This window comes from Ammodytes marinus (genome assembly GCF_949987685.1).
Source record: "Ammodytes marinus genome assembly, chromosome: 7".
Classification (NCBI taxonomy): domain Eukaryota; kingdom Metazoa; phylum Chordata; class Actinopteri; order Uranoscopiformes; family Ammodytidae; genus Ammodytes; species Ammodytes marinus.
Window position 1 is genome coordinate 8,149,683 of NC_137211.1, and position 13,135 is coordinate 8,162,817.

Consider the following 13,135-nt stretch of genomic DNA (forward strand, 5'->3'; position numbering starts at 1 on the left):
GCCTTGTAAATAATTTGTACTGTGTGGTAATTTACCACATCACGTAATTTGAGAATTCTGCCTTCAATAAAAAAGTTATTAGTGTGTGCCCTGTAATTGGCTTGGTAAATAATTCGTATTGCTTTCTTTTGAAGAATCTCCAACGGGTGCAATGTACCTTTGTAAGTGTTTCCCCATATTTCAGCACAGTAATGCAGATGTGGGGAAACTAAACTCCAGTATAATACAAGCAAGGCCTTTTGATTGAAACAATGTTGTGCTTTCCAAAGTATAGAAATACTCCTGGCTATTTTGCCCCTGAGATGGCTAACTTGTGGTTTCCAGCTTAATTTATCGTCAATTATTACCCCTAGGACTTTGTGTTGCTTGACTTACAGAGAGACAATGAAGGTACAGTATTATGTAAAGGAGTGAGGGAAGAATGAGTATTAGGAACCAATGCTTTGTCACAGGAGATTTTTATAATAACATTTCATAGACGTTATACAGAAATGAAAAAAAAAATTTGTTTGCAAAGAATATCTTTGTTTTACTTTTTTTTTGTAGCACAGGCAGCTAAGCTGAGAGAACTGGAGTTACACCTAAAGCAACAACTTCAAGGTATTGAATTGAGAACATTGTGGCTATGATAATTGATAATGTATGATGTTATGTATGATAAGCAATGAACCCCTGTTTCAGTAGACATAAGAGCCAAATGTCGCAGAAATCCATTCTAAGTGTTTTTCTAACACAACATTTAAATGTTTAATGGACAAAGCCAATCTTTATTTTGAACTGTCAAACATTGTTTTCATCAAAGACTAATGTGCCCTGATTTAACTTTTTCTCCAGCACAGGCAGCTGAGCTGATCACCATTAAAGCCAGGTCAAACATCACAGAAAACCAGGTGGAGGCTCTGAAGAGAGATGGAGAAGGTAAGACTCAAAACTGAACTAGTGGTTTAGTATTTGAAGAGTTTGGTTCTAATAATGTTTACCTAATTCAAAACCATATTCGGAATATTGATGTACTTTGTATTAAGGATGACAGTAATTAATTTAGAAGCAAACTCAGTATTGTAACCATTACATTGCTAAAACATCAGCTACAATAAATTGAGTGTTTTTCTCTCAGTCAAACAGGTGGCTTTCTCAGCCTCTCTGTTGGCTTCAGGCAGTGGAACTGTTGGACCATTTAATGCACACACTTCTCTGGTCTTCAGACACGTGGTCACAAACATTGGAGGAGCCTACAACCCAAACTCAGGTACTCAAATAACGAGATTTAAATCACTAATTCAACTTTATGGATGTGAGGTGTTGCAGCTGTTGACTTTCCATTGAAAATGACAGAAAAAATGTCCCACAGGTTTTTTCATTGCACCGGTGAGAGGAGCCTATCACTTTGAATTCTACATAGGTGCACATGGACATGCTTCATATGGTTCAGCTGCTGTGCTGGTCAAGAATGGAGAACATATCTTTATTGCCTATGAGCATCAGCCATCTGGTTATGGAAGTTCAGCGAATGGCGCCTCATTGCTTCTAGAGGTTGGAGACGTTGTGTTTTTGTGTCAGTGGGTTAACACAAGGATATTTGACAATCACAATAGCACCTTCAGTGGTCATCTGCTTTTCACCATGTGAGAGGAAAACGGCTTCTTTTCCAGCTGTATGATAGCTGTGCACACACTGTACTGTATGATAGGAGTGCATTTATACTGGTTGATAATGTTATGACAAATACTTTTAGATTTTTTTCAGGAGAGTTTTAAAATTCATATTGTATTAATCTGTATCTCTTATGTGAAATTAAATGTTTGACATGTTTTTCCAGTATCTTTGATGGTCATTTTTGTTTAGATGTTATGAAGTAAGAACTGAGAAATGTAATATTGTTCAAAACTATTCTTTTGTACAACTATATGGTTGGATCCACAATCCAAAATTGAATTGTACAATGTCATGCAATGTGAGAAATGAATACAGTACATGTGGTTTATTAAATGTTGTATAAAATGTGTGTTGCATACTCATGAATGATATTAAAGTCACCATAGTATTTAACATATTTTGGCTCCTGTATTTTGATGTCTACCCTGGTAACTAAAATGTTCCTCAAACATTTATTTCTGTCTTATTCACGTTCAGATTTCAAATTACTGTTGTCAAAGAGCAGGATAAGCTTCCCTCTGTAGAGGAAAGTGTTCCTGAAGGTAACACTCAGGCTCCTGTGATGCCTTCACATGCTCAAGGGGAAATACTGGCTCTTTTCTCTTTTGATTCACATATAAAATGTCAGCCTGTTTCCTTTTAGCAGTTTAACACTCGATGCTGCAATAATTTAAACAGACATATTAACAAACAAGAGAGTATTTACACACACACACACACACACACACACACACACACACACACACACACACACACACACACACACACACACAATGATATATGATAGAAACTTGGAGACAGTGGTGCACGTGCACATGCGTGCTATGCTCCTAGTGAAACAGCACCACCCTGTGGACATGCAGTGCTGATGCAGTGCTTGTAAGTAGAGGGTGTACACAGACTTTAGAGACATACTAGTCATTAAGTGTCTTTATGAGAGCCTTACATAGGGTCTCCATGGGGCTGGAGTGAGCCTTGTGGACTTCAGATCAGAGTAATGCAGAGTTTCAATGCTGTTGAGAAGCATTCATCATGTCCTTCACATCAACAGGAGTATCATTAAGTGCATGTACAGATTATTTTCTGTACTCATTTGGTTTCTAGTAAATATTTGAAAACAGCAAGGCTATATTGAAGTGTTTCTGAAATGTTTGTTTTTAGTAGTGGTGGGCCGATAACGGCGTTAACGTGCTGCGTTAACACCAGACTCTTATCGGCGATAAAAAAAATATCGCCGTTAATCTCTTGTTCCTCTTATTTTAGCGCGGATATATACCTGGCCGAATTGCACTGTAGTGCACGAGTCAGAACGAGTCCGACTTCGCACCTGTGTAGCCTACCACATCAAACGTAACGTGCTGACATGGATGCAGCTAGGAAGCCGCCGGGTTTGCTTCAGGGAAAATGTATTTTTAAGAAGCTTCCCAATGGAAACCTCGACAAGACCAAGGTTGTTTGCACCTTGTGCAATGCGGAATTGGTTTACTGTAGGAGTTCTAACAGTCTGTGCTCTCGGAAGCGGCCGGGGCATGCGTGTGTGCAATGGGAGAGCTTTGTGTGGAGAGAAAAAAAAGAGGCAAGGGAAATCGCCAAAGCCAATGCATAGCCTCGACTCATTAAAGGTTGAAAATGTGTGTGTGGGTGCGGGTGTGTGTGGCAACAAGTGTATCAAAGTAGTAATCAAGCCCATTAGCGCATATATACCCCGTGGATATAGGCACACACATGTGATGTGAGAATGGAAGAAAGCGGCAGCAAAATAAACAAGCGGGCACCGTCGTTTACCGCGGAGGAGCACCGGGCAGTTTTATTCGGGGGAACAAGGGGCAAAAAGAACAACACGGTGAAGAACCGTGTTAGGCAGGCCATAGCCGAAAATATGTCCCCCTCCAGCCCATGTGGCCTGCGTGACTGGCGTGCTGTGAGGAAGAAGTGGCAGGAGTTCCAGAACCAAACAAAAAGGAAGAGTGAGAAGGTTTCACTAATCAATCTCCCTTCGTTGCAGGTGATGCAGACGCAGTAAAGACAGCGCGGAGTAACCCCTCCCCCATATGGTTTCAATAAACTATTTTGGTTTCTTTTCAACCATGTATTGTGTGGATCATTTTGCATTGAAATGAGGGTGTCAAACCTAGCAACAAAAAGTCCCAGGCAATTTGTAATGTATCTAAGCGTAGGTTAATGACGTGTGCGTATTGTGCGCCCTTTCAACAGCATTCCAGTGCCAGACTTTCAGGTAAAGCTGACATGGATGCAGCTAGGAAGCCGCCGGGTTTGCTTCAGGGAAAATGTATTTTTAAGAAGCTTCCCAATGGAAACCTCGACAAGACCAAGGTTGTTTGCACCTTGTGCAATGCGGAATTGGTTTACTGTAGGAGTTCTAACAGTCTGTGCTCTCGGAAGCGGCCGGGGCATGCGTGTGTGCAATGGGAGAGCTTTGTGTGGAGAGAAAAAAAAGAGGCAAGGGAAATCGCCAAAGCCAATGCATAGCCTCGACTCATTAAAGGTTGAAAATCACTGAATTACACAACATGTAGGCTAGCCTATGGCTTAAGGCTATGGAAATCATTATGGAAATAATATTTTTTTTTATCAGTGATAGCTCAGCTGATCTCGTTGCTATAGAGACCACGTCCGTCCGCTTTGTTTGACAACTGACAGAGCTGCCAAGTCTCACCCTTTTGGCCGTGAGACACACTCATATCAACCAGCTCACACTCTCACACGCTAGCCTACAACTCAAATTTCTCACGCGGAGAAGTTAATCCCCAAAATAACGATTGTTTTGCGGGACTTTTATTTTGACAGTCTTATATTGAAAAGCTAACGGACATGAGTTCCGTGACATCCTCTTTCTGCACGCAAGTTAACTTGATGCATTAGGTGTGCACCTGTACAGGAGATGAGCCCCTGGTCTGATGCGCCACCTGGCTTGAGAAACACGTTCTCAAAGACTTACTTTGAGTCATTATTTAGGGAGCACACACATATTATGAATGAATTCAAATGAGACATTTTAATCTAGATTAATCTAGATTAATTCCAAAATTAATCTAGATTAATCTAGATTAAAAAAATTAATCTATGCCCACCTCTAGTTTTTAGATTTTAAGTTTACGTTAAATGATTGTTATCACAGGCATTGATCAATGTGTGCTGGATTTATGGAGGAAGCAAAGAGAGTAAAATATTCCTTATCACTCATCTAACTTGAGTTTCTGGAAAGTATTGTCGGCTTATCAAAGCCAATTAACAACCTGAAGTAGGTCACTTTATCTGACTGTATTATTGATGTTTGAACGGTGTGGTCATGAGTCGTTTACTTCTCCTTCAATGACTTTATAACAAGGTGTCCAATGTCCATGAGTTGATTTTAAACAGTCATTTTCACTTTTAATAAACCACAAGCTAGTGGTAAAAATGTATTTGTAACTCCTGAAATTAGACAATGAGATTTGAAATTCACACCATGGAGAGAAGAGTTGGATACACATAATTCTTAATGTGAATAAACCAACAGCAGTTTGATTGAAATTCCCTTGATTGGACACAAAAAACATTATTTAGTCAAATGAAGAAAAACACTAGATGTAACTGTTTTTGGTATTTGTTTCCTTCACTGATAATAAAATACACTTTTTGAATTTTGGTGAGCTGATTATTCCAGGATTGGGAGCTACATTCCAACATACAGGTACTACTAGATCATGTACATGTGGTGGGTGATGTTTTTCTCAAATGACATGCACCAAGTCATAAATGTTATCAAATGGATCTCCTGCACATGTTTGTGATGAATGTTTTGGGTAATGATTGATCAGCATAAGACACTATTTAAGGCTGGGACAGAACACAGAAACTACAAAGTTGAAGTGCATAGACTGCCACTTTGAGAATGGAGATGACAATGTTTTTTCCACTGTTGCTGCTGATCTGCTCTTTCTCCACGGCTCAGCTTCAAACAGACTCTGACAACCAAATCATTCCACATGGGAAGCAAACTGAACCCCAGAGAAGGGAACCAACAAATGCCTCTGAGGCCCAACACGCCTGTCCACAAGACATCCATGCTGTGCTGAGAGAGATGAGCGCCTCGTTGGCTGAACAGAGGGTGGAGATGAGGCACATACAGAGAGACAATGAAGGTACAGTATTATGTAATGTAGTGAGGGAAGAATGAGTATTAGGAACCACTGCTTTGATACAGGAGATTTTTATAATAACATTTCATAGACGTTATACACAAATGAAAAAAAAATGTTGTTTGCAAAGAATATCTTTGTTTTACTTTTTTTGTAGCACAGGCAGCTAAGCTGAGAGAACTGGAGTTACACCTAAAGCAACAACTTCAAGGTATTGAATTGAGAACATTGTGGCTATGATAATTGATAATGTATGATGTTATTTATGATAATGTATGATAAGCAATGAACCCCTGTTTCAGTAGACATAAGAGCCATATGTCGCAGAAATCCATTCTAAGTGTTTTTCTAACACAACATTTAAATGTTTAATGGACAAAGCCAATCTTTATTTTGAACTGTCAAACATTGTTTTCATCAAAGACTAATGTGCCCTGATTGAACTTTTTCTCCAGCACAGGCAGCTGAGCTGATCACCATTAAAGCCAAGTCAAACATCACAGAAAACCAGGTGGAGGCTCTGAAGAGAGATGGAGAAGGTAAGACTCTAAACTGAACTAGTGGTTTAGTATTTGAAGAGTTTGGTTCTAATAATGTTTACCTAATTCAAAACCATATTCGGAATATTGATGTACTTTGTATTAAGGATGACAGTAATTCATTTAGAAGCAAGCTCAGTATTGTAACCATTACATTGCTAAAACATCAGCTACAATAAATTGAGTGTTTTTCTCTCAGTCAAACAGGTGGCTTTCTCAGCCTCTCTGTTAGCTTCAGGCAGTGGATATGTAGGACCATTTAATGCACAAACTCCTCTGGTCTTCAGACGTGTTGTCACAAACATTGGAGGAGCATACAACCCAAACACAGGTACTCAAATAACGAGATTTAAATCAATAATTAAACTTTTTGGTCGTGAGGTGTTTCAGCCGTTGACTTTCCATTGAAAATGACAGAAAAAATGTCCCACAGGTTTTTTCATTGCACCGGTGAGAGGAGCCTATCACTTTGAATTCTACATAGGTGCACATGGACATGCTTCACATCCTTCAGGTGCTGTGTTGTTCAAGAATGGAGAACATATCTTTATTGCCTATGAGTATCAGACATCCCATTATGGAAGTTCAGCGAATGGCGCCTCATTGCTTCTAGAGGTTGGAGACGTTGTGTTTTTGCGTCAGTGGGCTAACACAAGGATATTTGACAATCAGAATCACCATAGCACCTTCAGTGGTCATCTGCTTTTCACCATGTGAGAGGAAAACGGCTTCTTTTCCAGCTGTATGATAGCTGTGCACACACTGTATGATAGGAGTGCATTTATACTGGTTGATAATGTTATGAAAAATACTTTTAGATTTTTTTCAGGAGAGTTTTAAAATTCATATTGTATTAATCTGTATCTCTTATGTGAAATTAAATGTTTGACATGTTTTTCCAGTATCTTTGATGGTCATTTTTGTTTAGATGTTATGAAGTAAGAACTGAGAAATGTAATATTGTTCAAAACTATTCTTTTGTACAACTATGGTTGGATCCACAATCCAAAATTGAATTGTACAATGTCATGCAATGTGAGAAATGAATACAGTACATGTGGTTTATTAAATGTTGTATAAAATGTGTGTTGCATACTCATGAATGATATTAAAGTCACCACAGTATTTAACATATTTTGGCTCCTGTATTTTGATGTCTACCCTGGTAACTAAAATGTTCCTCAAACATTTATTTCTGTCTTATTCACGTTCAGATTTCAAATTACTGTTGTCAAAGAGCAGGATAAGCTTACCCCTATGGAGGAAAGTGTTCCTGAAGGTAACACTCAGGCTCCTGTGATGCCTTCACATGCTCAAGGGGAAATACTGGCTCTTTTCTCTTTTGATTCACATATAAAATGTCAGCCTGTTTCCTTTTAGCAGTTTAACACTCGATGCTGCAATAATTTAAACAGACATATTAACAAACAAGAGATTATTTACACACACACACACACACACACACACACACACACTGATATATGATAGAAACTTGGAGACAGTGGTGCACGTGCACATGCCCACTATGCTCCTAGTGAAACAGCATTACCCTGTGGACATGCAGTGCTGATGCAGTGCTTGTAAGTAGAGGGTGTACACAGACTTTAGAGACATACTAGTCATTAAGTGTCTTTATGAGAGCCTTACATAGGGTCTCCATGGGGCTGGAGAGAGCCTTGTGGACTTCAGATCAGAGTAATGCAGAGTTTCAATGCGGTTGAGAAGCATTCATCATGTCCTTCACATCAACAGGAGTATCATTAAGTGCATGTACAGATTATTTTCTGTACTCATTTGGTTTCTAGTAAATATTTGAAAACAGCAAGGCTATATTGAAGTGTTTCTGAAATGTTTGTTTTTAGATTTTAAGTTTACGTTAAATGATTGTTATCACATGCATTGATCAATGTGTGCTGGATTTATGGATGAAGCAAAGAGAGTCAAATATTCCTTATCACTCATCTAACTTGAGTTTCTGGAAAGTGTTGTCGGCTTATCAAAGCCAATTAACAACCTGAAGTAGGTCACTTTATCTGACTGTGTTATTGATGTTTCAACGGTGTGGTCATGAGTCGTTTACTTCTCCTTCAATGACTTTATTACAAGGTGTCCAATATCCATGAGTTGATTTTTAAACAGTCATTTTCACTTTTAATAAACCACAATGTAGCTAGTGGTAAAAATGTATTTGTAACTCCTGAAATTAGACAATGAGATTTGAAATTCACACCATGGAGAGAAGAGTTGGATACACATAATTCTTAATGTGAATAAACCAACAGCAGTTTGACTGAAATTCCCTTGATTGGACACAAAAAACATTATTTAGTCAAACGAAGAAAAACACTAAATGTAACTGTTTTTGCCATGTTTCCTTCACTGATAATAAAATACCCTTTTGGAATTTTGGTGAGCTGATGATTCCAGGATTGGGAGCTACATTCCAACATACAGGTACTACTAGATCATATACATGTGGGTGATGTTTTTCTCAAATGACATGCACCAAGTCATAAATGTTATCAAATGGATCTCCTGCACATGTTTGTGATGAATGTTTTGGGTAATGATTGATCAGCATAAGACACTATTTAAGGCTGGGACAGAACACATAAACTACAAAGTTGAACTGCATAGACTGCCACTTTGAGAATGGAGATGACAATGTTTATTCCACTGTTGCTGCTGATCTGCTCTTTCTCCACGGTTCAGCTTCAAACAGACTCTGACAACCAAATCATTCCACATGGGAAGCAAACTGAACCCCAGAGAAGGGAACCAACAAATGCCTCTGAGCCCCAACACGCCTGTCCACAAGACATCCATGCTGTGCTGAGAGAGATGAGCGCCTCGTTGGCTGAACTGAGGGTGGAGATGAGGCACTTGCAGAGAGACAATGAAGGTACAGTATTATGTAAATTAGTGAGGGAAGAATGAGTATTAGGAACCACTGATCTGTCACAGGAGGTTTTTATAATAACATTTCATAGACGTCATACAGAAATGAAAGAAATGTTTTTTGCAAAGAAAATGTGCATTTTATCTGTTTTTTTTTCATTGTTTTAGCACAGGCATCAAAACTGGAGCTGCAAAAGGCTGAGACGGACAACCTGAAGCAGCAGCTAAAAGGTATATATGTTTAGCGATGCCAAATGGTAATATGTCACAATGACATTATAGAAAAGAAGAACACTGAAAGCCAGTTTACCTAGACACATTCAAAAGGGATTTTAAAGATGTATGTTACTCAATGTGTCTGCACCATATAAATACTTTTATTCAAACAATGTCCAGGTTTTGGTTGCTAAAGCACACAGTAATACAAAACCTGGTGATGAAATATAATTTTCAAAGATTTATTTCACTTTGTCACTCTTTCTGTAAATTCCAGCACAGGCAGCAGAGCTGATCACCATGAAAGACAGGTCAAAAGTCACAGAAAACCAGGTGAACTCAAAACTGGAGTTACAGAAGTCTGAGGTGGACACACTAAAGAAACAAAATCAAGGTATTGTCTGGAGAGCATTGTGGCCCTGATAATGTGTAGTGGGAAATACTATATCAACTTTATTAATTAAACACATGAACAACAAAGGCTTGTGCATTGATGTGGTGTCTGGAGAACATCGTGTCCCTGATACTGTGCAGTGGGAAAGGAAAAACAATACTGTATCAAATGTATTAATTAAAAACATGAACAATTAAAACTTGTGCAATGATGTGGCATATGACTGCTTATAGGACTTTTTTTTAGATATCATAATGCCAAGCAAAATGAACTTGAGTTAAAGCTAAAGCAACAACTTCAAGGTATTGTATTGTGGCTATGCTCATTTATAACAAAAGTGACTTACTATATAATAGTGTCTGATGAGATCAGATTAAAATATAGGACAATGAACTCCTGTTAGAGTAGATATATGAGCTATATGTAACTGAAATGCATTGTAAGTGTTTTTCTAACAACATCTAATCCTTGATTGGAAGGCAGTGATGATGAAATACTTCGAACTCTTTAACCTTATTTTCATGAAACACAAATAGGCCACTTGTTATGCCACCATTTTTCAAAGATTTGTTTCACTTCAGCACTTTACAGAGCAAATTCAGCACATGCAGCAGAGCTGATCACCATTAAAGCCAGGTCAAACATCACAGAAAACCAGGTGGAGGCTCTGAAGAGAGATGGAGAAGGTAAGACTCAAAACTGAACTAGTGGTTTAGTATTTAAAGAGTTTGGTTCTAATTATGTTTACCTAATTTAAAACCCTATCCAGAATAATGATGTGCTTTTAATTAATGATAACAGTAATGAATTTAAAAACAAGCTCAATATTGTAACCATCACGCTGCTGAAACATCAGCCACAATTAAATGAGTGTATTTCTCTCTCTCAGTCAAACAGGTGGCTTTCTCAGCCTCTCTGTTGGCTTCAGGCCAAGGAACTGTAGGACCATTTAATGCAAACACTCCTCTGGTCTTCAGACACGTGGTCACAAACATTGGAGGAGCATACAACCCAAACTCAGGTACTCAGATGTACAGATTTAAATCGATAATTTGACTTTTTGTTTGTGTTGACTTCAAGCTGGTTGTGAGATGTTGCAGCAGTTGATTTTCCATTGAAAATGACAGAAAAAATGTCCCACAGGTTTTTTTATTGCACCGGTGAGAGGAGCCTACTACTTTGCCTTCTGCGTAGGTGCACATGGACATGCTTCATATGAAACAGGTGCTTGGCTCGTCAAGAATGGAGAACACATCTTTATGGCATATGGGCATCAGACATCCGGTTTTGGGAGTTTTGCAAAAGGCTTAACACTGCATCTAGAGGTTGGAGATGTTGTGTTTTTGCGTCAGTATGCTAACTCAAGAATATTTGACAATGGAAACCACCATAGCACCTTCAGTGGTCATCTGCTTTTCACCATGTGAAAGGAAAACTCCTTTTTTTTCTTCAGCTATATGATAGCAGTGCACACAGGATTGTTTCAGTACTGTTTGATAATGACTATGTAGTTATGATTACTTAATGTTTTAAGAAATACTTCAATTTGGAGCAAAGCTTTCAGAGGATTTTTGGATGATTTTAAAATGTTGTATTCTCAATATCATACTTGAAAATAAAGGTTTAACATGTTATTCCAGTATCTTCGCACATGGCCATGTTTGTTTAGCTGTTAAGAGTAAGAAATGAGTAATGCAAGATTGTCCCATTTAATTTTTTTCTGTTGAATGTTCTAAGTTACTATAGTTGGAAGGACTTTTCAAATATAAATTGTACGTTTCATGCAAAGTGAGTAATTGTTTTATGTGGTTTATTAAATGTGGTTTGAAAATAGATGTGTTGTACATATTAATGAAGTTATAGTCACCATATTATTTAACACATGTATTTTGACGTTTACCGTTATAATTAAAAAACAATGTTCCTCAAATATTAATTTCTGTCTCATTCAAGTTCAGATTTTAAATTGCTGTTTTCTCAGTGCAGGCTAATCAACAGGAGTATCATTAGGTGCATCTACAGTATTGTTTTTCTGTACTCATTCGAAACAGGAAGGCTACTTGAAGTGTATCTGAAATGTTTGGAATGAGCCTTTCAAGGTTAGGTCGAATTCTTGTTGTCACACGCATTGATCAACACGTGCTGGATTCATGGAGGAAGCAAAGATAGTCAAATGTTCCTTATCACTCATGTAACTTGGGTTCTTGGTAAGTATTGTTGGCTTATCAGAAGTAGGTCACTTTATCTGACTATGTTATTGATGTTTGAACGGGATGGTCATGAAGTGTTTACTTCTCCTTCAATAAGCTTTATTTTTACTGTATATCAAGTTGTTTAATGTCCATGAGGTGATTTTAAACTGTGATTTTAACTTTTTTTAAACCACATTTTATTGGTAAAAATGTATTTGTAACCCCTGCAATTAGACATTGAGATTTGACATTCACACCATAGAGAGAAGAGATGGATAAACATCTTTCCTAATGTGAATAAACCAACAGCAGTTTGATTGACAGTCCCTTGATTAGACACAAAAAAACATTACTAAGTAAAATGAAGGAAAGCTCTAGATGTAACTGTTTTTGCCATGGACCCATCAGTGATAATAAACGACACCTTTTGAATTTTGGTGAGCTGGTTATTCCAGGATTGGGAGCTACATTCCAACATACAGGTACTACTAGATCATGTACATTTGTTTGATGTTTTTCTCAAATGACAATGCACCAAGTCATAAATGTTATCAAATGGATCTCCTGCACATGTTTGTGATGAATGTTTTGGGTAATGATTGATCAGCATAAGACACTATTTAAGGCTGGGACAGAACACAGAAACTACAAAGTTGAAGTGCATAGACTGCCACTTTGAGAATGGAGATGACAATGTTTTTTCCACTGTTGCTGCTGATCTGCTCTTTCTCCACGGCTCAGCTGCAAACAGACTCTGACAACCAAATCATTCCACATGGGAAGCAAACTGAACCCCAGAGAAGGGAACCAACAAATGCCTCTGAGCCCCAACACGCCTGTCCACAAGACATCCATGCTGTGCTGAGAGAGATGAGCGCCTCGTTGGCTGAACAGAGGGTGGAGATGAGACACTTACAGAGAGACAATGAAGGTACATATTATGTAAAGTAGTGGGGGAAGTAAGTAAGTATTTAGTCATGACAAATAGTAATATGTCAAATCTACATAATAGAGAAAATAAATCTGTAAGCCAGTTTACCTCGAAATATTAAAGGGATTTTAAATATGCATGTGACTCTGTTTCTGGACAGTGTAAAG